At 46.6% G+C, this 27,223-nt stretch overlaps 1 pseudogene; it reads right to left on the bottom strand.

Annotated features, from left to right (window-relative positions):
• Nucleotides 1-1,079: 1,079 nt before the first annotated feature.
• LOC121552158 overlaps nt 1,080-27,223 on the bottom strand; it is a 32,414-nt pseudogene continuing 6,270 nt past the window's right edge.

The following is a 27,223-nucleotide window of genomic DNA, read 5'->3' as shown; positions in this document are numbered from 1 at the left end:
CAATGCAATTATGTTCCATATTGTTTGTAAAACAGATAAACAAGTACATTATAATAGGCTGAGTGTCATTAATGTCTGTGGAATGCGGTAGGCCAGAGTCAAGCGCAGGACACAGAATGAAATGAAAATCTACTTTACTGAATAGTAAAGAAACAAGCAAAACCTCCAAAAACAGGGAGGAGCAACCCGCTCACAAACGACACTCGTAACAAGTAACAAACACGCACAACACACAGTGGGGGCGAACAGGTTAAATAGGGAATGACATAATACTATAATGGGAAACAGGTGCGCAACACTAGACAACAATCAGGTGAACATAGAAACATAAAACCTAGATCGGCAGCAGCTAGAATTCCGGTGACGAACACCGTAGCCTGCCCGAACCAGAAGGAAGGGCAGTCTCGGCAGAATCCGTGACACTGAGATACTGTTGGAAAGATATATTTCCCTACATAAGTAGTGTATATTCATTGCCATACCTTTCAGTTTCAAGTGTAATAGTAATTAACAACAGATTGTGAATTATGCTATAGACAACAAAACTAGTAAGGGAGGAATCATAATGACTTTGCCATGATAAGCAGCAGAGCAAACAAAGAGCTATACGAGGACAGGCTCATTGTAATGGCTGAATTGGCCACCAGGTAGCCTAGTGGTTAAGAGCGTTGGGCCAGTAACCGAAAGGATGCTGGTTTGAATCCCCAAGCTGACTAGGTGAAGCGTCTGTTGATGTGCCCTTGAGCAAGGCTCTTAACCCTAATTGCGCTTGTAAGTCGCTCTGGATAAGAGCGTGTGGAAAATGTAAATATGTGGTTTCTATATGTTTGATAGCATTCCATTCCAACCATTACAATGAGCCTGTCCTCCTCTGCTGCTCACACTAGATCGTTTACCACCATTTCCAATCACGTCTTTATTTTACAAGATGCCTTGGGGTCAATCACTCAAATCAACTCAATTAAAGTCAAACACACAAACAATGGCTTGGTATCATACTGTCATACATATAATATCTGTGCCTTAGACGTACTTGCAGATTCCAGAACATTGATACAGGGAAATTAAATAGGGGACCATCAATAAGTCTTGATGTCTTCATACAGAGTTTGGGCTAATGAACTCCTAAAAGCCTGAATCAATCCCATGATGGAGCAAACCACCCTCGATACACTACACAGAGATCCCAGAGTTAAGATGAGAAGGTTCATGGTGGTCCATTTGAGCTGCAGGTGGAAGAGATGGCAGGATGAAGGTCACGCTGCTCATCAGCCCCATGAGCAGGGAGAAGTGGGGCATGTAGAGAGCCATGAGGAAGGTCAACAGGTGACAGCCCTGCAGAACCAGAGTCCCTGTCTCCACACCCCCTGGCACTGCTTCCAGCCTCAGAACACTGCTCTGGAGGACCTCAGCCACAGCGTAGAAGGGCAGGGGGTAGGAGAGGAGGGCCTTAGCTAGGAGACACAGGTTGACCACCATGCGTAGGCCAGTGGGAAGGTTATCAGTGATCACCTCTTTGATATCTTCGCCCCCAGGTGAGGAAGGCCAGCACAGAGATGGTGGTCTTCAATACACAAGCCAGGGAGTATGTCCAGCTCATTATGTCGGAGAAGTCCCCCTTGTCCTCCATGCTTCCCTCCAGGGTGGGCAGGAAGATCTGGGAGGTGTAGCTGAAGATGATGACCCCCACGGACACCAGGAACCTGTCAAAGTCCACCAAGAGGACCGTCCTCCTCCAGGACCAGCGGTGGGCTTGGTGCAGGCAGTAGGCTACCACGATGAAGGTGATGAGGAACTGGGCCAGGGAGCAGAGCAGGCTGAGTCTGGAGACCACGACCACCCTCAGTTCCCGGATCAGCATGCAGGGCACCAGGGTCAGGAAGGTCACCACGGACCAGGCAGCGGGGGGCAGTGGTAGGAAGGAGAAGCTGTGACACATGATGTTGGTGCTGAGCACCAGGTAGAGGATACATCATCAGCTCCACCACCTGTGCTGCGTTCACCACCCGGCCGCCCAGCAGGGGGCAAATGCGCTTACAGCAGGTGTTGGCGATGTCCTCGTAGGTGTCCTGCACTCGTATGGGCTGGCCCTCCTCGTTGTCCAGGCAGGATACGAGGATCTTACCTGTGTAGTTGCAGATGACCGCAGCCAGAACGAGCAGAAGCAGTCCTAGGTAGCCACTCTGAAGGAGTGCGTAAGGCAGCCCCAGAAAAAAGACACCCTAGGAGAAAGGAAAAAACAAGTGAACAACAGAAAGAGTGGGAACATGCAGTGATTTTTCTAATAAAGTGTGAGTCATCACCAAGGAGAGTGTAAATTACAGATCTTTGACTGAGACATGATTGTTTGAAAATTGACACACATTAAAGGATGATTTCTTCATGTACTCTAGACTAATCAGTACACAACATTAACACAACAATCAAATCTGGCAACAAACTCCTAATTGGATAGTCTGAGCACAGTCTGGCTTCTAGTCAAATCACAATGCAGAACAATGTAGCTAAGTAAACAAACTCTGTTTATAATGCGATTCTGAGTAAATATGTAGATGCACTACATAGATAGAGTCAGGAAAGACAATAGGACACTGGGTAATTAGTGTTGTTGGAAAAGTATGATGATGGTATGACAAGATAAGATCTGAACAGATGAAGTTGTGAACAGATTTTCAATTAATCATGCTCTGGCATAGAAAATGTTGTGAACACAAACACAAGTAAGTAGCCTAATGATCATATTAAAAAGGCTGGGACACTGTTGATTCGAATACGAATAGGGGGAAAACTGCTGAAATGCACATTTACTTACACACTACAATTATGCTGTAGTTATTGAAATGGCCTAGTTTACAAACATTTTACACATGATTATTCTCAGCTTTTCTGTTTCTTACATTAAATATATTTCCAATGCATCCTCTAGGCACAATAACAACAACAACAACAACAACAACGCAATACCGGTAATGCTCATCCAGTGCACTCTCTAACATTCATTATCATCCACAGACATTTCTTGAGAGTGGGAAAAACACATAAAACATAAGGTCAGAAGTCTGAAATCTAGGTACCTGAATGGCATTGGTCACGTTCCATCCCACCTCCCAGGTGGTGATTTTGAGACAGTTGCTGCTGGAGGGACTGGTAAGTGTCTCATCATTCCCCCACTATTGGCTGGAGGTGGTCGGGGACTCCCTGGTCTCGTCTTGGTTCTCTCCATAGGTCCTGCTCAACTCATCCCTCTGGGTGAACCCCAGGCTCACCTCATCCCCATGAAGGAACCTGGAGGTCCACAGCAGCTCTGCCCGCGACCCCAACCAGTCTAGCCTCAGAAAATACATCATAGTGTGAGTTTAGAGGGCTTTGCCTTCAGCAAATGATACTGTAAACAGCCACTCAGGTCAGAATGAGATAGGCTACCAGCGTAAGTGAATGGTCGCCTCCCCATCACAAACTCCAACCCCAGCAGACAGTGTTAATCTCAGGGCTCAACCCCATGCAGTTAACGAGGACCACTGCACACAACATGAACCTGAGAGGCTAAATTGGCTCTCCCTGACATTTAAATGGTCTAACAGGTGAGACATTATGAGGGCTATTGACAGGCTGTTACAAAGGATAATCCCTTCCGGCTTTTAAGGTGAATAATGAGGCCATCATACAAGAATATTGTGATATAATTGAATGTCTGGCCTCTGCAGAGGGCCTGAGAGAGTCTCACTGAATTTGTAAACTGTAATTTCTATTTTTAAACAACAAGATATGATAATAGTTGAGAGCTTTTGTGCAAATAACTTACATTTGTTGCAACTCAAATAGCTGCCCTTAGTTCAACTATGGCAGTTATACTTAACACCTGAGGGAGCAATTGATCAGTGGTTCCCAACCAGGGGTACTAGGACCTCCGCAGCGGGTACTTGGCGGGTACTTGGCCTATCCGCAGTGGGTACTTGAGAAGACTCATGAGCCAATAGGCCTACTGGTAAAATGCACAGGGGTACTCCAGGCAGAGCAACATTTAGTTGGTGGTACAGTAACCAAAAAAGGTAGGGAACCGCTGCAATAGAGGACCAAGAGCATTGGTGCCTAATCTTTTTGCACTGATCTTAGCATCCATGATAAACCTTGTAGCAATACAGAACAAAATGACTGGAAAGTTCCTTTTTGTTTTCAATATATACTTTAGTCTGTTTCTTGTTATTATAAGCCCATCATTATCCTCATAAAGTTTAGTAAAAGTATTATATTTCCCATAATCCCATTCCAAATGATCCCTTCACTTCTGTTCTGTGACGCCCCCTCCCCATGCGCGCTGGGATGAGGCGAGTTTCTTGAACTGGCAAAAGTCACTCATTGACATTCCCTTCAATTTCAGGTGCTGAGTCTGTCGAACATAAAGCTACTCTGCACGCTGCATTTTTAAATGAAAGGTCTATCGTTTTTTCTACTCACAGCGTTGCTATGGCAATTCAGCCGAGCGCAACAATGGGGTGAGTGGATCATTTGCCAAGTAATCGCTTTACTCACAATCTAAAATATTTCTTTGTGACTTGTGAATTAGTTTTAGGCTGGTCCAAGACTTTTCTTCTCCGTCGTTAGTACACACATTTTCCTTGCCAAGATTGCCCGTTTATTTAAGAATTTATTCTAGTCTTTTCATAAAGCAGGCAAATGAAAATCGTTTTAATAAATTACCTGAATATAATGGATAATTAAGAGAATATAGTTATCTTTTCTTTTCCAATTAGTTTTCCCTGAACCATTTCTTAGAATAACAGTGTAAAGAAGAATTCTAGAATCTCTCTAGAATCTTCATGTTTGGGCAGCTGTGAGCCCACAGAAATGGATGTCAAAATAGAAAGGGATTCTATCAGAGATATCAGTTGGTGTCATCTATGTTTAGAGATGGATTGTAAAGATCCGCTCTGAAGTTAGAGCTTTTCCCTAATTTCAAATGCTGATTTCTACTTACAAACCATTTTATTTTTTAGTCTGTCACTAAGGGTAATGTGAATGAAATGTGTTTAAATGTAATCATTCCCTGTCACTGTAGGTTTGTGCCTTGTGTCAGTGTATGAATGAGACTTGTCCCTCTTCTTTATCACATAGAGCTTTGTTCAATGGCTGTTTTCTAGGTCAGTGATAGGTAGGATCTGTGTTCTCTCCTGTCAAAGGCAAGGGACACGTGTCCATTAATAGGTGTCACTGTGTTTGTTAATGGAATCCAAAGCGGGGGGGACTCTAAAATGAGGCAGGTGTTAGGCAAAAATAGTGCTATCTCATCCTGTATTCTAAAGATAGGCACAGGAAGGAGAAGGGAGAAGACATTATATGGATGTGTGTCATCATCATGATAATCCCAGTTGTCAGGAGTATTTTATATACAGAGCTGAGCAGACTGAGGTCAGCGTGTCTCTCTTCCAATGCTGTGGTCATTCAAAGCATCACCAAATCAGCCCAACAGATGTTTAGTGGGTGCTACATGGCTGTCCAGATGATGATACTGGATGAATTTGGGATGGATGATGATATGCAAAAACAACAACATAAGCCCCTTCAACATGAGACAGAGAAGCTACTGTAACAGATATGTAAGGTTTCTCAGGCCTGTGTTACTCCTCTGTGAGACTGTAGCTTCTTAGAGCGGCAGGTAGCCTAGCGGTTAGAGCGTTGGGCCAATAACTGAAAGGTTGCTGGTTTGAATACCCAAGGTGACAACTCTGTTGATGTGCCTTCGAGCAAGGCACTTTACCCTCATTTGCTCTGGGGGTGCTGTATTACTATGGCTGACCCTGTAAAAACAACATATATCATTGCACCTATCTGGTGTATGTGACAATAAAACATATGTCCATGTAACATCCCTGTTTGCCAGGCCACCAGCAGTAGTATAATGTCACTGGGATTACTTTTCACTTTTTCTGTTTGTTTGTTTGTTTGTCTTCTTTCCCATTATGACAGAAAAATATCATGTTTACTGGTGAAAGAGAAATGTGTCTTTTTGTGGTCATTATGTACATGGTTCTGCAGAGCTGTGATTCCAAACTGTGTAGAATACTTTGAGTATAAAATCAATACTCAATTCTGCCACAATGACAATGAAAACTGGGGCCAACTCTAGTCTGGCTTAGTCTTAGTAAATACTGATGAAAGGATGCTAATAAAATTGCTGTGGGTGCTTTGGCATTCATTTGAAATTGCTGTGTCTATCAGAAACATGAATGGCTGTCCATTTGGTTTGAGGACAGAATGTTTGGAGTATAATAGCAAAATAAGAAATGCATAGAAAGAAGGGCCTTGTTCATGAAATGGCACTGTATATTTCTAGTCCTACAGCTATTGTTAAAGAGAAAATCATTGTGAGTGTAGATTGCCTGGTATTGAGACTATAAAACATGTTTATCATGTATTTACAATAGTCTGACTGTTTGAATGGCTGTTTTGTTTAACATATTTGCGTATGTGTATAGATCTTGATGTGTGCTGAAAATTCTGTGTCCCAGAGTTGCATCCAATAGATCTCTGTATGGTAATCAAGTCAGAGTATTTAACTTGCAGAAGGACACTACTAAACACATCACAGGGCCTGCAGCCAGGACTTGAACCTATAACATTTTGGCTATTGCTGCCTCACGCATGGGCCCCATATGAAGTCCTTCAGAGAGCTGAGGGATTTCTTCTCTGAACCTCATGGCATACTCCCCACTCAGCAGCTGCACTGAGACACTGCTCTCATGTGATGTTGGCCTGTCTGTCCTGACTAAGTGATGGAAGGCCGACCTCTCGCTGCACCCTTTGGTCTCTGCAGGAGGCCTACCAGCGCTCTCGCTCTCTTGCTCTATCACTCTATCACTCGTCTTCCTCCCTCCCTCTCACTCTCTCTTTCTCTCTCTTTCTCTCTCGCTCTCTCTCTGTTCTTCTTCTCCCTGTCACTCTGTCTCTCCATTTCTTTGTACCTCTACCTTTATCCCTTACTCTCTCTCTCTATCCCCCCAGACCCCATTCAATGAATTGTACCCTAAATTGAAAGTGCTGCAGAAATATGAGATTCAGTGAGGTGTTGGTAGAGCTAGGATGATAGAAAGAAAATGATCGATAACGACCGAACCGACCATTTATCAAGGACATTTTACTGATACCGATAATCACGATAAGTAGCCTTTACTGGAGGAATGTGAAGTTTGAAATGAATTAAGTCTGCTAATATGGGCTATTGCTAATTGGACAATTGATAGCTACAACATTCAAAGTAGTAGTTTCAAGGGTAATATTTAAAAAAAAGTAACTGGTGCACATTTATGTTATGAATTTATCATTCAATTTATTATTATCATGATGATTCAGTCAATTTATCATGATATGAATTTTGTTGTTGCCTTCAGTGTTCAGCTGCCCTCTCAGGGTCATGACCCCTGACCTCAATCCAGGGCCTATCCAGTGCATGCTGTGTGGCTTTACTTTGAGAAAACACCACAAAGCTCTGCACTGGCCTACACACAAAACCCCATTATGTCAAAGTGGAATTAAGTTTTTAGAATTTTGTACAAATTAATTCAAAATTAAAAGCTGAAATGTATTGAGTCAATAAGTATTCAACCCCACTTAGGAGGCACGCACACCACCCACCGCTTCCAAGTATACTACTCGCTAATGTTCAGTCTCTGGTTAACAAGGTCGATGAGCTCTGGGCAAGGATTTCTTTCCAGAGAGACATCAAGGCCTGTAACATACTTTGTTTCACAGAAACATGGCTCTCTGGGGATATTCTGTCGAAATCGGTCCAGCCAGATGGGTTCTCAGTTCATTGCGCAGACAGTAATAAATCTCTCTCCGGGAAGCAGAAGGGTGGAGGTGTGTGTTTCATGATTAACGACTCATGGTGTAATTGTAGTAACATACAGGAACTCAAGTCCTTTTGTTCACCCGACCTAGAATACCTCACAATCAAATGCCGACTGTATTATCTCCCAAGATAATTTTCTTTGGTTATAGTCACGGCCGTGTATATCCCACCTCAAGCCGATACCACGACGGTACTCAAAGAACTTCACTGGACTTTATGCAAACTGGAAACCAAAAGCAAATTTGAGGACTAGGCTGCCAAAGTTCTATCAACATACTGACTGTTGTACTCGCGCTGCTAAAATCCTCAACGATTACTATTCGAACTTCCGGGATGGTTATAAGGCCCTCCCCCGCCCTCGTTTTGGCAAATCTGACCACGACTCCATTTTGCTCCTCCCTTCCTATAGGCAAAAACTTAAACAGGAAGTACCCGTGTTAAGGACTATTCAACGCTGGTCTGACCAATGGGAATCCACGCTTCAAGATTGTTTTGATCACGCGGACTGGGATATGTTCCGGGTAGCTTGCGAAAATAATTTAGACGAATACACTGAAATGGTGACTGAGTTTATCAGGAAGTGAATAGGTGATGTTGTGCCCACTGTGACTATTAAAACCTACCCTAACCAGAAACCGTGGATAGATGGCAGCATTCGCGCAAAACTGGAAGCGCGAAACACCGCATTGAACCATGGCAAGGTGACTGGGAATATGGCAGAATACAAACAGTGTAGCTACTCACTCCGCAAGGCAATTAAACTGGCAAAACATCAGTATAGAGACAAAGTGGAGTCGCAATTCAACGGCTCAGACACGAGACGTATGTGGCAGGGTCTACAGACAATCACGGACTACAAAAGGAAAACCAGCCACGTCGCCCACACCAACATCTCGCTTCCAGACAAGCTAAACACCTTCTTCGCCCGCTTTGAGGATAACACAGTGCCACCGACGAGGCCCACTACCAAGGACTGTGTCCTCTCCTTCTCCATGGCCGACGTGAGTAAGACATTTAAGCATGTTAACCCCCGCAAGGCTGCTGGCCCAGACAACATCCCTAGCAGCATCCTCAGAGCATGCGCAGACCAGCTGGCTGGTGTGTTTACGGACATATTCAATGTCTCCCTTTCCCAGTCTGCTGTCCCCACATGCTTCAAGATGGCCACCATTGTTCCTGTACCCAAGAAAGCAAAGGTAACTGAACTAAATGACTATCGCCCCGTAGCACTTACCTCTGTCATTATGAAGTGCTTTGAGAGACTAGTCAAGGATCATATCAGCTCTACCTTACCTGTCACCCTAGACCCACTTCAATTTGCTTACCACCCCAATAGATCCACAGATGATGCAATCGCCATAACACTGCACACTACCCTATCCCATCTGGACAATAGGAATACCTATGTAAGAATGCTGTTCATTGACTATAGCTCAGCATTCAACACCATAGTACACTCCAAGCTCATCATTAAGCTCGGGGCCCTGGGTCTGAACCCCGCCTTGTGCAACTGGGTCCTGGACTTCCTGATGGGCGTACACATCACTGACGAATTGAAATGGTACACCCACGCAGACAGTGTGGTTAAGAATGTGCAACAGAGCCTCTTCAACCTTAGGAGGCTGAAGAAATGTTGCTTGGCACCTAAAACCCTCACAAACTTTTACAGATGAACAATTGAGATCATTCTGTGGGACTGTATCACTGCCTTGTATGGCAACTGCAACGCCCGTAACCGCAGGGCTCTCCAGAGGGTGGGGCGGTCTGCCGAACGCATTACCGGGGGCAAACTACCTGCCCTCCAAGACACCTACAGCACCCGATGTCACAGGAAGGCCAAAAAGATCATCAAGGACATCAACCACCCGAGCCACTGCCTGTTCACCCCGCTATCATCCAGAAGGCGAGGTCAGTACAGGTGCATCAAAGCTGGGACCAAGAGAATGAAAAACAGCTTCTAGATCAAGGCCATCAGACTGTTAAATAGCCATCACTAGCACATTAGAAGCTGCTGCTGCCTATTGAAAATAATCCCCAGCTACAATAAATGCAGCCTCAGGATATGTGGTTTCCAGTTTGCATAAAGTCCAGTGAAGTTCTTTGAGGGCTGTCGTGGTATTGGCATGAGGGGGAATATACATGTCTGTGACTATAACCGAAGAGAATTCTCTTGGTAGGTAATACGGGTGGCATTTGATTGTGAGGTATTCTAGGTTGGGTGAACAAAAGGAGTTGAGTTTTTGTATGTTATCACAATCACACCATGAGTAGTTCATCATGAAACATACACCCACGCCTTTCTTCTTCCCGGAGAGTTCTTTATTCCTATCTGCACAATGTACTGAGAACCCAGATACAGGCGTCCTTCCTAACTCAGTTTCTGGAGAGGAAGGAAACCGCTCAGGGATTTCACCATGGGGCCAATGGTGACTTTAAAACAGTTAGATGGCTGTGATTAGTATTTCATTTTCAATACATTTGCCAAACTTTCTAAAAACATGTTTTCACTTTGTCATTATGGGGTATTGTGTGTAGATGGGTGAGACATCTTTTTTAATCAATTTTGAATTCAGTCTGTAACACAACAAAATGTGGAATAAGTCAAGGGGTATGAATACTTTCCGGAGCCACTGTAAATAGGAAGACGGTTAATCAAAAGGGAAGTGTGAGACTGAGACGTTCCACTCGACATCCCTTTGAATCCTGCATCAGTAGATGCTACTCGTCATATGACTTATCCATTATCTAATGCTTCATTAATGACAGCATCCTAGTCTTCTATTGGACTATTGGATTTAATGCCTACATTTCTGGTGTCAGAAGCCACAGAAGGGAGATGGGGGTTTGTTATTGGCAAGGCTACCAATTGAGCCTGCAATTCCTAATTTCCTCCACATCATGTAGCCTAATGAAGTTGCAAATGTGTTTCCTTTCTAAATGTGCATGATAGACAAAGTCAATTCTCACAGTTCTATGAAGCTTGAACAGGAGATTCCTTGGATGTTTTTCAGCTTCCAATTACTTGACCATTTGTATTGCACTAAATGGATTATCTTGTCACATTTGAAACTGTGGGCTGCTTGTTTAGAGAGCAACTTCACAAAGTATTGCCAGCAGTCATCCACTAACTCTTAACTCCGCTCTTCAGAAGGGGCTTTGATTTTAGGGCTGTCTGTACTCATTTTCCTCAAATTACTATGTTCAATGTGACTTTAGTAAAGCCTATATTCTCAAATCAGTACACAGTCATCTGTAGTAGTAGTCTAAACCATGTTATACAGCGCATTCGGAAAGTATTCAGACCACTTGACTTTTTCTACATTTTGTTATGCTACAGCCTTATTCTAAAATTGATTAAATTGTTTTTTCTCCTCCTCAATCTTCACACAATACCACATAATGACAAAGCAAAAACAGTTTTTTATTTCTTTTAGAAAATGTATTTAAAAAAAAAACGGAAATATAACATTTACATAAGTATTCAGACCCATTAATCAGTACTTTGTTGAAGCACCTTAGGCAGTGATTACAGCCTTGAGTCTTCTTAGGTTTGACCCTACAAGCTTGGCACAGCTGTATTTGGGGAGTTTCTCCCATTCTTCTCTGCAGAGACCTGAAAATGGCTGTGAAGCAGCTTCCCATCTAACCTGACAGAGCTTGAGAGGATCTGCATCCTCTCAAGCTCTGTCAGGTTAGATGGGAAGCCGCTTCACAGCCATTTTCAGGTCTCTCCAGAGATGTTCGATCGGGTTCAAGTCCGAGCTCTGGCTGGTCCACTCAAGGACATTCAGAGCCTTGTCCCGAAATCACTCCTGCGTTGTCTTGGCTGTGTGCTTAGGGTCGTTGTCCTGTTGGAGGTCCTGAGCGCTTTGGAGCAGGTTTTCATCAAGGATCTCTCTGTACTTTGCTTCGTTTATCTTTCTCTCGATCCTGACTAGTCTCCCAGTCCCTGCCGCTGAAAAACATCCCCACAGTATGATGATGCCACCACCATGCTTCACCGTAGGGATGGTGCCAGGTTTCCTACAGACGTGACGCTTGGCATTCAGGCCAAAGAGTTCAATCTTGGTTTCATCAGACCAGAGAGTCCATAAGGTGCCTTTTGGCAAACTCCAAGCGGGCTGTCATGTGCCTTTTACTGAGGAGTGGTTTCCATCCGGCCACTCTACCATAAAGGCCTGATTGGTGGAGTGCTGCAGAGATGGTTGTCCTTCTGAAAGGTTCTCCCATCTCCACAGAGGAATTCTAGAGCTCTGTCAGAGTGACCATCGGTGTCTTGGTCACCTCCCTGACCAAGGCCCTTCTTCTCTGAATGCTCAGTTTGGCCAGGCGGCCAGCTCTAGGAAGGGTCTTGTTTTTTCCACATTTCTTCCATTTAAGAATGATGGAGGCCATTGTGTTTTTGGGGACCTTCAATGCTGCAGAAATGTTTTGGTAGCCTTCCACAGATCTGTGCCTCGACACAATCCTGTCTCGGAGCTCTATGGACAATTCCTTCGACCTCATGGCTTGGTTTTTGCTCTGACATGCACTGTCAACTGTGGGACCTTATAAACTCAGCAAAAGTTGATCAAAGATCATTTGTAAAATCCAAATAACTTCACAGATCTTCATTGTAAAGGGTTTAAACACTGTTTACTATGCTTGTTCAATGAACCATAAACAATTAATGAACATGCACCTGTGGAACGGTCGTTAAGACGGTAGGCAATTAAGGTCACAGTTATGAAAACTTAGGACACTAAAGAGGCTTTTCTACTGACTCTGAAAAACACCAAAAGAAATATGCCCAGGGTCCCTGCTCATCTGCATGAACATGCCTTAGGCATGCTGCAAGGAGGCATGAGGACTGCAGATGTGGCCAGGGCAATAAATTGCAATGTCCATACTGTGAGATGCCTAAGACAGCGCTACAGGGAGACAGGACGGACAGCTGATTGTCCTCGCAGTGGCAGACCACGTGTAACAACACCTGCACAGGTTTGGTATATCTGAACATCACACCTGCGGGACAGGTACAGATGGCAACAACAACTGCCCGAGTTACACCAGGAACGCACAATCCCTCCATCAGTGCTCAGACTGTCCGCAATAGGCTGAGAGAGGCTGGACTGAGGGCTTGTAGGACTGTTGTAAGGCAGGTCCTCACCAGACATCACCGGCAACAACGTCGCCTATGGGCACAAACCCACTGTCGCTGGACCAGACAGGACTGGCAAAAAGTACTCTTCACTGATGAGTCGCGGTTTTGTCTCACCAGGGGTGATGGTCGGATTCGCGTTTATCGTCGAAAGGAATGAGCGTTACACCGAGGCCTGTACTCTGGAGCAGGATCGATTTGGAGGTGGAGGGTCTGTCATGGTCTGGGGCGGTGTGTCACAGCATCATTGGACTTAGCTTGTTGTCATTGCAGGCAATCTCAACGCTGTGCGTTACAGGGAAGACATCCTCCTCCCTCATGTGGTACCCTTCCTTCAGGCTCATCCTGACATGACCCTCCAGCATGACAATGCCACCAGCCATACTGCTCGTTCTGTGTGTGATTTCCTGCAAGACAGGAATGTCAGTGTTCTGTCATGGCCAGCGAAGAGCCTGGATCTCAATCCCATTGAGCACGTCTGTGACCTGTTGGATCGGAGGGTGAGGGCTAAGGCCATTCCCCCCAGAAATGTCTGGGAACTTGCAGGTGCCTTGGTGGAAGAGTGGGGTAACATCTCACAGCAAGAACTGGCAAATCTGGTGCAGTCCATGAGGAGGAGATGCACTGCAGTATTTAATGTAGCTTGTGGCCACACCAGATACTGACTGTTGCTTTAGATTTTGACCCCCCCTTTGTTCAGGGACACATTATTCCATTTATGTTAGTCACATGTCTGTGGAACTTGTTCAGTTTATGTCTCAGTTGTTGAATCTTGTTATGTTCATACAAATATTTACACATGTTAAGTTTGCTGAAAATAAACGCAGTTGACAGTGAGAGGACGTTTCTTTTTTTGCTGAGTTTATAGACAGGTGTGTGTCATTCCAAATCATGTCCAATCAGTTGAATTTACCACAGATGGACTCCAAACAAGTTGTAGAAACATTTCAAGGACGATCAATGGAATCAGGATGCACCTGAGCTCAATTTCGAGTCCCATATCAAAGGGTCGGAATACTTATGTAAATAAGGTATTTCTGTTTTCATTTTTAATAAATTTGGAAACAATTTTAAAAACCTGTTTTCGCTTTGTTAATATGGGTTATTGTGTGTAGAAAAAAAGTTAATTGAATCCATTTTTGAATAAGGCTGTAATGTAACAAAATGTGGAAAAATGGATCTGAATACTTTCCGAATGCACTGTAGTCTGTATTTCAATTCACATTTCTCAACATATCTTACTTTACATTTACATTTACATTTACGTCATTTAGCAGACGCTCTTATCCAGAGCGACTTACAAATTGGTGCATTCACCCTATAGCCAGTGGGATAACCACTTTACAATTTTATTTATTTAAATGTTTTTATATATATTTTTTTGTTATTTTTGTTATTTTGTTATTTTGGGGTAGAAGGATTACTTTATCCTATCCCAGGTATTCCTTAAAGAGGTGGGGTTTCAAATGTCTCCGGAAGGTGGTGAGTGACTCCGCTGTCCTGGCGTCGTGAGGGAGCTTGTTCAACCATTGGGGTGCCAGAGCAGCGAACAGTTTTGACTGGGCTGAGCGGGAACTATGCTTCCGCAGAGGAAGGGGAGCCAGCAGGCCAGAGGTGGATGAACGCAATGCCCTCGTTTGGGTGTAGGGACTGATCAGAGCCTGAAGGTACAGAGGTGCCGTTCCCCTCACAGCTCCATAGGCAAGCACCATGGTCTTGTAACAGATGCGAGCTTCAACTGGAAGCCAGTGGAGTGTGCGGAGGAGCGGGGTGACATGAGAGAACTTGGGAAGGTTGAACACCAGACGGGCTGCGGCATTCTGGATGAGTTGTAGGGGTTTAATGGCACAGGCAGGGAGCCCAGCCAACAGCGAGTTGCAGTAATCCAGACGGGAGATGACAAGTGCCTGGATTAGGACCTGTGCTGCTTCCTGTGTAAGGCAGGGTCGTACTCTCCGAATGTTGTAGAGCATGAACCTGCAGGATCGGGTCACCGCCTTGATGTTAGCGGAGAACGACAGGGTGTTGTCCAGGGTCACGCCAAGGCTCTTCGCACTCTGAGAGGAGGACACAACGGAGTTGTCAACCGTGATGGCGAGATCATGGAACGGGCAGTCCTTCCCCGGGAGGAAGAGCAGCTCCGTCTTGCCAAGGTTCAGCTTGAGGTGGTGATCCGTCATCCATACTGATATGTCTGCCAGACATGCAGAGATGCGATTCGCCACCTGGTTATCAGAAGGGGGAAAGGAGAAGATTAGTTGTGTATCGTCAGCGTAGCAATGATAGGAGAGGCCATGTGAGGATATGACAGAGCCAAGTCACTTGGTGTATAGGGAGAATAGGAGAGGGCCTAGAACTGAGCCCTGGGGGACACCAGTGGTGAGAGCACGTGGTGCGGAGACAGCTTCTCGCCACGCCACTTGGTAGGAGCGACTGGTCAGGTAGGACGCAATCCAGGAGTGAGCCGCGCCGGAGATGCCCAGCTTGGAGAGGGTGGAGAGGAGGATCTGATGGTTCACAGTATCAAAGGCAGCAGACAGGTCTAAAAGGACAAGAGCAGAGGAGAGAGAGTTAGCTTTAGCAGTGCGGAGAGCCTCCGTGACACAGAGAAGAGCAGTCTCAGTTGAATGACCAGTCCTGAAACCTGACTGGTTTGGATCAAGAAGGTCATTCTGAGAGAGATAGCAAGAGAGTTGGCTAAAGACGGCACGCTCAATAGTTTTGGAAAGAAAAGAAAGAAGGGATACTGGTCTGTAGTTGTTGACATCAGTGGGATCGAGTGTTGGTTTTTTGAGAAGGGGTGCAACTCTCGCTCTCTTGAAGACGGAAGGGACATGGCCAGCGGTCAAGGATGAGTTGATCAGCGAGGTGAGTTAGGGGAGAAGGTCACCGGAGATGGTCTGGAGAAGAGAGGAGGGGATGGGGTCAAGCGGGCAGGTTGTTGGGCGGCCTGCAGTCACAAGTCGCAAGATTTTATCTGGAGAGAGAGGGGAGAAAGAAGTCAAAGCATAGGATAGGGCAGTGTGAGCAGGACCAGCAGTGTCATTAGACTTAACAAACGAAGATCGGATGTCATCAACCTTCTTTTCAAAGTGGTTGACGAAGTCATCCACAGAGAGAGAGGGGGGGATTCAGCAGGGAGGAGAATGTGGCAAAGAGCTTCCTAGGGTTAGAGGAAGATGCTTGGAATTTAGAGTGGTAGAAAGTGGCCTTAGCAGCAGAAACAGATGAAGAAAATGTAGAGAGGAGGGAGTGAAAAGATGCCAGGTCGGCAGGGAGTTTAGTTTTCTTCCATTTCCGCTCCGCTGCCCGGAGCTCTGTTCTGTGAGCTCGCAATGAGTCATCAAGCCACGGAGCTGGAGGGGAGGACCGAGCCGGCCGGGAGGATAGGGGACACAGAGAGTCAAAGGATGCAGAAAGGGAGGAGAGGAGGGTTGAGGAGGCAGAATCAGGAGATTGGAGGGAGAAGGATTGAGCAGAGGGAAGAGATGATAGGATGGAAGAGGAGAGAGTAGTGGGAGAGAGAGCGAAGGTTGCAGCGGCGCATTACCATCTGTGTAGGGGCAGAGTGAGTAGTGTTGGAGGAGAGCGAGAGAGAAAAAGGATACAAAGTAGTGGTCGGAGACATGGAGGGAGTTGCAGTGAGATTAGTAGAAGAGCAGCATCTAGTAAAGATGAGGTCAAGCGTATTGCCTGCCTTGTGAGTAGGGGGGACGGTGAGAGGGTGAGGTCAAAAGAGGAGAGGAGTGGAAAGAAGGAGGCAGAGAGAAATGAGTCAAATGTAGACGTAGGGAGGTTGAAATCCCCCAAAACTGTGAGGGGTGAGCCATCCTCAGGAAAGGAACTTATCAAGGCGTCAAGCTCATTGATGAACTCTCCAAGGGAACCTGGAGGGCGATAGATGACAAGGATATTAAGCTTAAATGGGCTAGTGACTGTGACAGCATGGAATTCAAATGAGGAGATAGACAGATGGGTTAGGGGAAAAATTGAGAATGTCCACTTGGGAGAGATGAGGATTCCTGTACCACCACCCCTCTGACCAGATGCTCTCGGGGTATGCGAGAACACATGGTCAGACGAGGAGAGAGCAGTAGGAGTAGCAGTGTTTTCAGTGGTAATCCATGTTTCCGACAGCGCCAGGAAGTCGAGGGACTGGAGGGTAGCATAGGCTGGGATGAAGTCAGCCTTGTTGGCAGCAGAACGGCAGTTCCAGAGGCTGCCTGAGACCTGGAACTCCAGGTGTGTGGTGCGTGCAGGGACTCCTCCTTAAAAGTAGATGATTACACTTTTAGAAAAAAAGTTGCTGTCTAGAACCTAAAAGTGTTATTCGGCTGTCCCCATAGGAGAACCCTTTGAAGAACCCTTTTTGGTTCCAGGTAGAACCCTTTTGGTTCCATGTAGAACCCTTTCCACAGAGAGTTCTACCTGTAACCAAAAAGGGTTATCCTATGGGGACAGTCAAAGAACCCTTTTGGAACCTTTTTTTCTAACAGTGTACACAATCCCTGCGATATCAGGTGTTATCCTTTGTATGTCTCAAGGTGCATTATGCAGACATATCTGTATCATGTTTTGGTCATTTTCTTCTTTCTTGTGTACTGGCATAGTGCACCATGTACCGTACTCTATGATGTCAGACCCATAGTTCCCATGCGTCAGCCTACCCCCATAGCTAGCCGTGTCTCAGGGGACATATTACACATCAGGCTTGACTTATATAGCTAATGTGTGCATTCCATCCCGTTGTCCCAACTGCAACCAACATGGGATCTCCTTCACGCCTCCTTTCAATGTGCTCTGTGTAGACCTCTGGTCCTTAGAAAAATGACTCCAGCTGAAAGTGGACTGTGATAAATGTGAGAGCAGAATCCACAACATATGGTACAGACAATGTCATGAGGAAGTATACTGAAGTATCAAAGAGATCCTTGATTTAGCCACAGGTCTGTATGTAGTCTCTTCCTCTCCTCCTTCTTTCTGTATTTGGATTAGTTCCCACACTGGCCTGCCTGTGTTAACTCTGTGCAGAGGAGATTAAAGGCGTCCGCATGCTTTCCAACCAAAATAGTTCGGTAGACTTTTTCTAAATATGCGAGCACACTCGTTAAGCGCCAGCCGAACTGAAGCATGCTGACGCCTTAAGTCCCACGTCAGCCCCCCAAACTAATGGCTATTTGGCTTCCCTGTGCCTGTCGTCTGAGAGGTGTGACTATGAGCAAGGGCGAACCCTCTCCTCCAGGGCATGCTTGAATCCCATTTCCATTTGTTTCCCATTATACGTATTGCTGAACAAGCAAATAAGGTGTTATTGAGACGTCTGTTGGAGGTGCTTAGCTATGATTAATTGGAAACAAATAGCACCTCGACAAGTGGAATGGGCTTTTAACATATTTATAACATGCATTGCACCGTGGGGCCCCATTCTCATGCTGCCTTAATTTGTAATAGGAGGAATGGCTTCGGCAGGAATCTTTCCCTAGCAGCCATTTCAATATAAAAATGTCTTCCTATATTTTTAATGAGTGCTGCCATTAGGTAACACATGGCACTGAATCATAGCCATTATTTTTTGGCTTCACATTCCTGTGATTTAGAGTTTTAAAATATCGCTGGTCGTGTTTCTTTTGGGAAAGCTATAAATATCACAGTTAAACAATTACCAGGATTAAATAAGCATTTGAGAAACAAGGAAACTTACACATTTACCAATGGGATGCCTTTTTGTGACAGCATATGAAGCCTTATTGCCCTCTCTGCTGCCAACTCAACTGTTGACTATTTATACTATTTAGCCTGACTGCCATGCATTTAAACTGGTTAAATGTTTAATCATTCTAGAGTTGTGATATTCTAACCTTAATAACATCCATTACTGCTGTAATTAATAGATTAGTTGCTATTTGATATTCTGGAGCCGTGAGTCGGAAATGTAACTGTGTTGATCTGAAAGCAGTCTTTGATTATAGGCTGTTCACTTAGAACACTGTTCTTTCATGCTTATTTACCACTTTAGTCTGGTCTTAACTTAATCTATGTATGCGTCCCAAATGACACCCTATTTCCTATATAGTGGCCATCTGTTGACCAGAGCCCTATGGGTGCCATTTGTGAAGCAGACTAGGCTTAACAAGACAATGAAATAGCACCACCCACATGATAGCAGGCAGTCTGTCTTTTACTACACGTTCATGCTTTAACAGATTCTGTGGGCTCTTTGTGCTCTAAAACTAATTTAAGAAATGACTTTGTCTTGTTCGAGGTCCCTTTAGTGGAAACAGTACTACAGTGGCTTGCGAAAGTATTCACCCCCCTTGGCATCTTTCCTATTTTGTTGCCTTACAACCTGGAATTAAAATTGATTTTGGGGGGGTTTGTATCATTTGATTTACACAACATGCCTATCACTTTGAAGATGCAAAATACTTTTTTTTGTGAAACAAACAAGAAATAAGACAAAAACCTGAAAACTTGAGCGTGCATAACTATTCACCCCCCAAAGTCAATACTTTGTAGAGCCACCTTTTGCAGCAATTACAGCTGCAAGTCTCTTGGGGTATGTCTCTATAAGCTTGGCACATCTAGCCACTGGGATTTTTGCCCATTCTTCAAGGCAAAACTGCTCCAGCTCCTTCAAGTTGGATGGGTTCCGCTGGTGTACAGCAATCTTTAAGTCATATCACAGATTCTCAATTGGATTGAGGTCTGGGCTTTGACTAGGCCATTCCAAGACATTTAAATGTTTCCCCTTAAACCACTCAAGTGTTGCTTTAGCAGTATGCTTATGGTCATTCTCCTGCTGGAAGGTGAACCTCCGTCCCAGTCTCAAATCTCTGGGAGACTGAAACAGGTTTCCCTCAAGAATTTCCCTGTATTTAGCGCCATCCATCATTCCTTAAATTCTGACCAGTTTCCCAGTCCCTGCCGATGAAAAACATCCCCACAGCATGATGCACCACCACCATGCTTCACTGTGGGGATGGTGTTCTCGGGGTGATGAGAGGTGTTGGGTTTGCACCAGACATAGCGTTTTCCTTGATGGCCAAAAAGCTCAATTTTAGTCTCATCTGGCCAGAGTACCTTCTTCCATATGTTTGGGGAGTCTCCCACATACATTTTGGCGAACACCAAACGTGTTTGCTTATTTTTTCCTTTAAGCAATGGCTTTTTTCTGGCCACTCTTCCGTAAAGCCCAGCTCTGTGGAGTGTTCGGCTTAAATTGGTCCTATGGACAGATACTCCAATCTCCGCTGTGGAGCTTTGCAGCTCCTTCAGGGTTATCTTTGGTCTCTTCGTTGCCTCTCTGATTAATGCCCTCCTTGCCTGGTCCATGAGTTTTGGTGGGTGGCCCTCTCTTGGCAGGTTTGTTGTTGTGCCATATTCTTTCCATTATTTAATAATGGATTTATTTAATAATGGATCCTTGGGATGTTCAAAGTTTCTGATATTTTTTCATAACCCAACCCTGATCTGTACTTCTCCACAACTTTGTCCCTGACCTGTTTGGAGAGGTCCTTGGTCATCATGGTGCCGCTTACTTGGTGGTGCCCCTTGCTTAGTGGTGTTATAGACTCTGGGGCCTTTCAGAACAGGTGTATATATACTGAGATCATGTGACAGATCATGTGACACTTAGATTAGACACAGGTGGACATTTTTTAACTAATTATGTGACTTCTGAGGGTAATTGGTTGCATCAGATGTTATTTAGGGGCTTCATAGCAAAGAGGGTGAATACATATGCACGCTCCACTTTTCCGTTATTTTTTTTTTTTACTTTTTTGAAACAAGTTATTTTTTTCATTTCACTTCACCAATTTGGACTATTTTGTGTATGACCATTACATGAAATCCAAATAAAAATCCATTTAAATTACAGGTTGCAATGCAACAAAATAGGAAAAACGGCAAGGGGGATGAATACTTTTGCAAGGCACTGTATTTCAGGTTAATATGCTTCTACCTATCGACAGCATACTACACACACTCTTATTGTACACAGAAAATGCCACCGACTTGTCAATTTGACACTAATGTTTAATTATAAAAAATATCCAATTAACTAGTAATGGTATAATATGACTCAATTACAAACAGGGCCTAAAATTAAGTTTTTGGTCCACCATGCACTGTGGCAGGTACAGTGCCTTCAAAAAATATGAATACCCCTTGACTTATTCCACATTTTGTTGTGTTACAGCCTGAATTCAAAATTGATTAAATATATTTTTTTCTCTCACCCATCTACACACAATACCGCATAATGAAACATTTGTTGTCAAAATTAATTTACATAAGTATTCACACCCCTAAGTCAATACATGTTACACCAGCTGTGTGTTTCTGGGTAAGTCTCTAGAGTTATTATTCTTTTAAAAATTCTTCAAGCTCTGTCAAGTTGGTTGTTGATCATTGCTAGACAGCCATTTTCAAGTCTTGCCATGGATTTTCAAGCCAATTTAAGTCCAAACTGTAACTACGACACTCAGGAACATTCAATGCCATCTTGGTATGCAACTCCAGTGTAGATTTGGCCTCGTGTCTTAGGCTATTGTCCTACTGAAATGTTAATTAATCTCCCAGTGTCTGGTGGAAAGCAGACTGAGACAGCTTTTCCTCTAGGATTTTGCCTGTGCTTGGCTCCATTCTGTTTCTTTTTTATCCTGAAAAACACACTAGTCCTTAACGATTACAAGCATACCCATAACATGATGCATCAACCACTATGCTTGAAAATAAGGAGAGTGGCACTCAGCAATGTGTGTATTGGATTTGCCCAAAACGTAACACTTTGTATTCAGGACAAAAGTGAATTACTTTGCCACATTTCTTTGCAGTATTTACTTTAGTGCCTTTTTGCAAACAGGATGCTTGTTTTTGAATACTTTTGTTATGTACAGGCATACTTCTTTTCACTCTGTCAATTAGGTAAGTATTGTGGATTAACTACAATGTGGTTGATCCATCCTCAGTTTTGTCCTATCACAGCCATTATTAAACTCTGTAACTTTTGTAAAGTCACCATTGGCCTCATGGTGAAATCCCTGAGTGGTTTCCTTCCTCTCCGGCATCTGAGTTAGGAATGACGCCTGTATCTTTGTATTGACTGGGTGTATTAATACACCATTCAAAGTGTAATTAATAACTTCAGCATGCTCAAAGGGATATTCAATGTCTGTTTTTGTTTTTTTACCCATCTACCAATAGGTGCCCTTCTTTGCAAGCATTTGAAAAACCTCCCTGGTCTTTGTGGTTGAATCTGTTTGAAATTCACTGCTCGACTGAGGGACCTTACAGGTTATTGTATGTGTTAAACACTATTATTGCATACAGAGTGAGTCCATGCAACTTATTATGTGACTTGTTAGCACATTTTTACTCCTGAACGTATTTAGGCTTGCCATAACAAAGGGGTTGAATACTTATTGACATTTCCGCTTTTCATTTTTAATTAGTTTGTAAAAATTTCAAAAAACATAATTCCACTTTGACATTATGGGGTAATGTGTGACACAACAGTTAATGAGATGCAACAATTGAAGTTGTTTCTGTGACGCATGCTCTCAATGCGATTTGATAGGAGTGACGCCAAAATCCAAGCTGGCTTCCCTTGACACTTTCTCATTGGTGCGCCAGGACCATTCACAGTTGAGCTCACTCAGTTTAGCTCAACGCTGATTGGCAAATGTTTTATACTTTATTTTTATTAAGGGAGGCCAAATGCTTGTTGGCTTCCCTTGCATTCATTGCTACGGGCGGCAACAATGTCATACTCGTTTGGACCAGATAGCATCAGATAGATGGCCTACATGTAGAGAGACGGAGGGGCGCTGTTTCGCTCGCTCGGATGCTTTCTCCAGTGAGATACATTCAGCCTCTTGCGAATTGAAGGAAAATTATGAAACACAGAGAGACGAAAGATACATTCTTTTATCTTTTTTCTTAGCCAATTTTTTGAGGAAGCTTGGCTTCCCTTGGCATCCTGTCACGCCCTGGCTCTGGGGACTCTTTTATGCTGAGCCAGGGTGTGTAGGTTCTATGTTATAGTTTTCTATGTTTTGTTCTAGATCATTTATATCTATGTTGGCCAGGGTGGTTCCCAATCAGAGACAGCTGTAGCTCGTACTTAGGCAGCCTGTTTGCACTAGTTCATTGTGGGATCTTGTTCCGTAAGGTTTGTTTTGGATTAACCTAGGACTTCACGTATCGTTTGGTTTATTGTTTTGTTCGTGTGTGTACTAAATAAAAGATGTACGCATATCACGCTGCGCCTTGGTCCGCTTCCTCTAACGATCGTGACAGAAGATCCCACCAAAGGAGGACCAAGCAGCGTGTCCAGGAACAGACAGCCTGGACTTGGGAGGAGATCCTGGACGGGAAGGGATCCTGGACTTGGGAAGAGATCCAGGCCGGAATGGATCGCCGTACTTGGGAGGAGACTGTGGAGGCGCGCTACAGAGAGGAGCAGCGGCAACGCAGTGGGTACCGGCCGAGGAGGAAGCCTGAGTGGCGCAGTGGTCTAAGGCACTGCATCGCAGTGCTAGCTGTGCCACTAGAGATCCTGGTTCGAATCCAGGCTCTGTCGTAGCCGGCCACGACCGGGAGACCCATGGGGCGGCGCACAATTGGCCCAGCGTCGTCCAGGGTAGGGGAGGGAATGGCCGGCAGAGCATGGCGTTTGCAACGCCAGGGTTGTGGGTTCGATTCCCACGGGGGGAAATAAAAAATACAATGTATGCACTCACTAACTGTAAGTCGCTCTGGATAAGAGCGTCTGCTAAATGACTAAAATGTAAATGTAAATGAAGCCCGAGAGACAGCCCCAATAATTTTTTTGGGGGGGGCTAAAAGGGCAGGCTCCGTGTTATGCGGAGCCACGTACTGTGCCGCGAGTGTTCCGGCACAGTCCTGTACGTCCTGTGCTAGCACCACGCACGTGTCGTGCTAAGGTGGGCATGCAGCCAGGACGGAGTGTGCAGGCTTAACGCTCGTGGCCTCCAGTACCCCTCCTCGGTCCCGTATATCCTGCGCCAGTGCCACGTGCTGTAGCGCCAGTACGAGTGCACAGCCCTGTACGTCCTGTGCTGATGCCTCACACATATTGTGTGGAAGTAGGCATTCAGCCAGGACAGGTTGTGTCAGCTCTCTGCTCCAGACCTCCAGTCCGCCTCCACAGTCCGGCCCGGCCTGTTCCGGCTCCCCGCACCAAGCCTATGGTGCATGTTCCCAGTCCAGCCCGGCCCGTTCCGGCTCCCCGCACCAAGCCTATGGTGCGTGTTCCCAGTCCAGCCCGGCCTGTTCCTGCTCCCTGCACCAAGCCAATGGTGCGTGTTCCCAGCCCGGTCCGGCCTGTTCCTGCTCCCCGCACCAAGCCTGTGGTGCGCGTTGCCAGCCCGGTCCGGCCTGTTCCTGTCCCTCGCACCAAGCCTGTGGTGCGCGTCGCCAGCCCGGTCCGGCCTGTTCCTGTCCCCCGCACCAAGCCTGTGGTGCGCGTCGCCAGCCCGGTCCGGCCTGTTCCTGTTTTCCGCACCAAGCCTGTGGTGCGCGTCGCCAGCCCGGTCCGGCCTGTTTCTGCTCCCCGCACCAAGCCAGTGGTGCGCGTCGTCAGCCCGGTCCGGCCCGTTCCTGCTCCCCGCGCCAAGCCAGTGGTGCGCGTCGCCAGCCCGGTCCGGCCCGTTCCTGCTCCCCGCACCAAGCCAGTGGTGCGCGTCATCAGCCCGGTCCGGCCCGTTCCTGCTCCCCGCACCAAGCCAGTGGTGCACGTCGTCAGCCCGGTCCGGCCCGTTCCTGCTCCCCGCACCAAGCCAGTGGTGCGCGTCGCCAGCCCGGTCCGGCCTGTTCCTGCTCCCCGCACCAAGCCAGTGGTGCGCGTCGTCAGCCCGTTCCTGCCCGTTCCTGCTCCCCGCACCAAGCCAGTGGTGCGCGTCGTCAGCCCGGTCCGGCCCGTTCCTGCTCCCCGCACCAAGCCAGTGGTGCACGTCGTCAGTCCGGCACGGCCCGTGCCTGTTCCACTCCGGAGCCAGAGCAATCCACTCCACCGGTGTCCAGTCCAGCTCCGGCCAGCGGGGCCAGACCATACCAGGGGCGCTACGGGGGGGTAGAAAGAGAGTGGTGGTCACGCCCGGAGCCGGATCCGCCTCCGAGGCGGAATGCCCACCCGGCCCCTCCCCTGTTGGTTTTGGTTGGCGCGGTCGCAGTCCGCGCCTTTGGGGGGGGGGGGGGGTACTGTCACGCCCTGGCTCTGGGGACTCTTTTATGTTGAGCCAGGGTGTGTAGGTTCTATGTTATAGTTTTCTATGTTTTGTTCTAGATCATTTATATCTATGTTGGCCAGGGTGGTTCCCAATCAGAGACAGCTGTAGCTCGTTGTCTCTGATTGGGGACCATACTTAGGCAGCCTGTTTGCACTAGTTCATTGTGGGATCTTGTTCCGTAAGTTCTATATCGTGGAGCTCCGCCCCATAGGGGAGCTCTGCTCCTAGTGGTTTACCCTCTGCCCTACGGCAGCAGCAGCCTGAGACAAAATTATGCACACACCTACAGCCAATAGGAGTACAGGTGTCACTATAAGAGGGGATGCCTCCCCTCAATCAGCCTCCCTTTTTCTTCAGCGACTGGATGACTAGACTGAAGAGCCAAGAAGAGACGAAGCACGAAGACACACCGGGAGATTTTCCACCCCCAAAAGCTCTTTTCAGAGCTCAGTGCAGATGCACTTCCATGGCGGCCGGTGACCACCACGACCTATGTTTCATGTGTTTGGGATCCCAGCATGCCAAGGAAGGCGTCTGCAGTCCCCCGAATTGCGCCTCCTGCGCCCTCCTTTCTTTAAAGGAGAGGAAGCAGCGTTGGGCGTTTTTCAGGGAGGACATCCCCCTTGAGGATGTGCTGTCGATACTAGCCTCTGCTTCAGAGGCGTCGTCCAACGGCGCAGACTCGGGGAAGATAGGGACTTTGAGGAAGGGTCTGGCATTCCAATGGAACAGTCGGACCCCGTCCCTCATACTTTCAAGCCCCCTTTCCTTTGGAGAGCGAGAGGGCTTGTAGTCCCTATAGCGAAGGGGATACGAGCTCTGAGAGATCAGAAGCTCTCTCTTTCGCTGCAGCCTCTCTGAGATCGGACTTTCCGGGTCTCATTGAGAGAGCTGCTCAACGGCTGGTAATAAGGCTGCCCCCTCTTCCCTCCGCACCGGAGGTTGATATGATGGAGGGCGGTCCTTATTCCAGGCCAAGGAAGGCGGCAGAGCCAGTGGCTCCTGCCATGCCTTCTTTGGCTAGGTACGTTGAGGGCTCGTGGGAGGCACCTTTAGCGGCGCGTTCGCCTGTAAAAGCGTATCTCCCATTCACGAGAGTGGAAGGAAGGTTTCAGGGTCAGGAAATCCCCAGGTTAGAGAGCGCCATGGCGGCGTATCTCGTACCGGGTTCGAGCCCTTGGCCCTCTTCCAAGAAGGCCATGTTGCCATCCCAGAAGGACCGACTCACAGCACAGCTGTAGCTTTTGGGTTGGGAGCCCAAGCTGTAGCAGCAGCTAACAACATTGCCCTCTTGGCGGCCTCTCTGTCCCGTTTAACCACGGGTAAGACAGAGATGGCACCGGAGGAGGTGGAGGAGGCGTCCAGAATTTCTGGCGCCATACTCCACCTGACACAGGCGTCCGCAGTCTGCGCGGGGAGATCCATGGCCACTTCGGTGGTCGGGGAACGACACCTCTGGTTGTCATTGACATCCATGAAAGAGGCAGACAGGACGTCTCTCTTGAACGCCCCCCTCTCTGACGACGGCCTCTTTGGGGTCGCAGTCAAAGAGGCGACGGAGCGTTTCTCTAAGTTAGAGGAGGAGAAGAAAAAGTTGGCCAAGCACCTGCCGTTGGCAGGACGACTCGGCCCCCCTCCTCCCCAAAGGCCATCTACCTCCGCCCCTCTAAGTAGACCGGGGTCTACGACGAGGCAGCGTAATCGGCATCATCCGGCGGCCACGAGCAGCAAGGGAACGGGCCCGGCCCTCCCAGCAGCTACGGTAGCCCCACTACAGCCGGCGAGGGAGGTGACGAGGACGCCGACCTGGCCCTCCAAGGGAGGCAAGAGGTGGCGTACGTGACGGGACGCGGGGGAGAGGATGGAGGACGCATCGATGGTGTCGAACGTGCCCACTGTTCCCCCCCACCCTTCGGTTGAAGGGATGGGTGTTGATGTTAATGCCTTCGTTGATGTGTTTAATAAAGAGTTGGCTCCACCTGA

The sequence above is a fragment of the Coregonus clupeaformis genome, chromosome 36 (genome assembly GCF_020615455.1).
Source record: "Coregonus clupeaformis isolate EN_2021a chromosome 36, ASM2061545v1, whole genome shotgun sequence".
In the NCBI taxonomy this organism is placed as follows: Eukaryota; Metazoa; Chordata; class Actinopteri; order Salmoniformes; family Salmonidae; genus Coregonus; species Coregonus clupeaformis.
The sequence above is the reverse complement of the archived record's forward strand: the minus strand, read 5'-3'. Positions and strand labels throughout refer to the sequence as shown.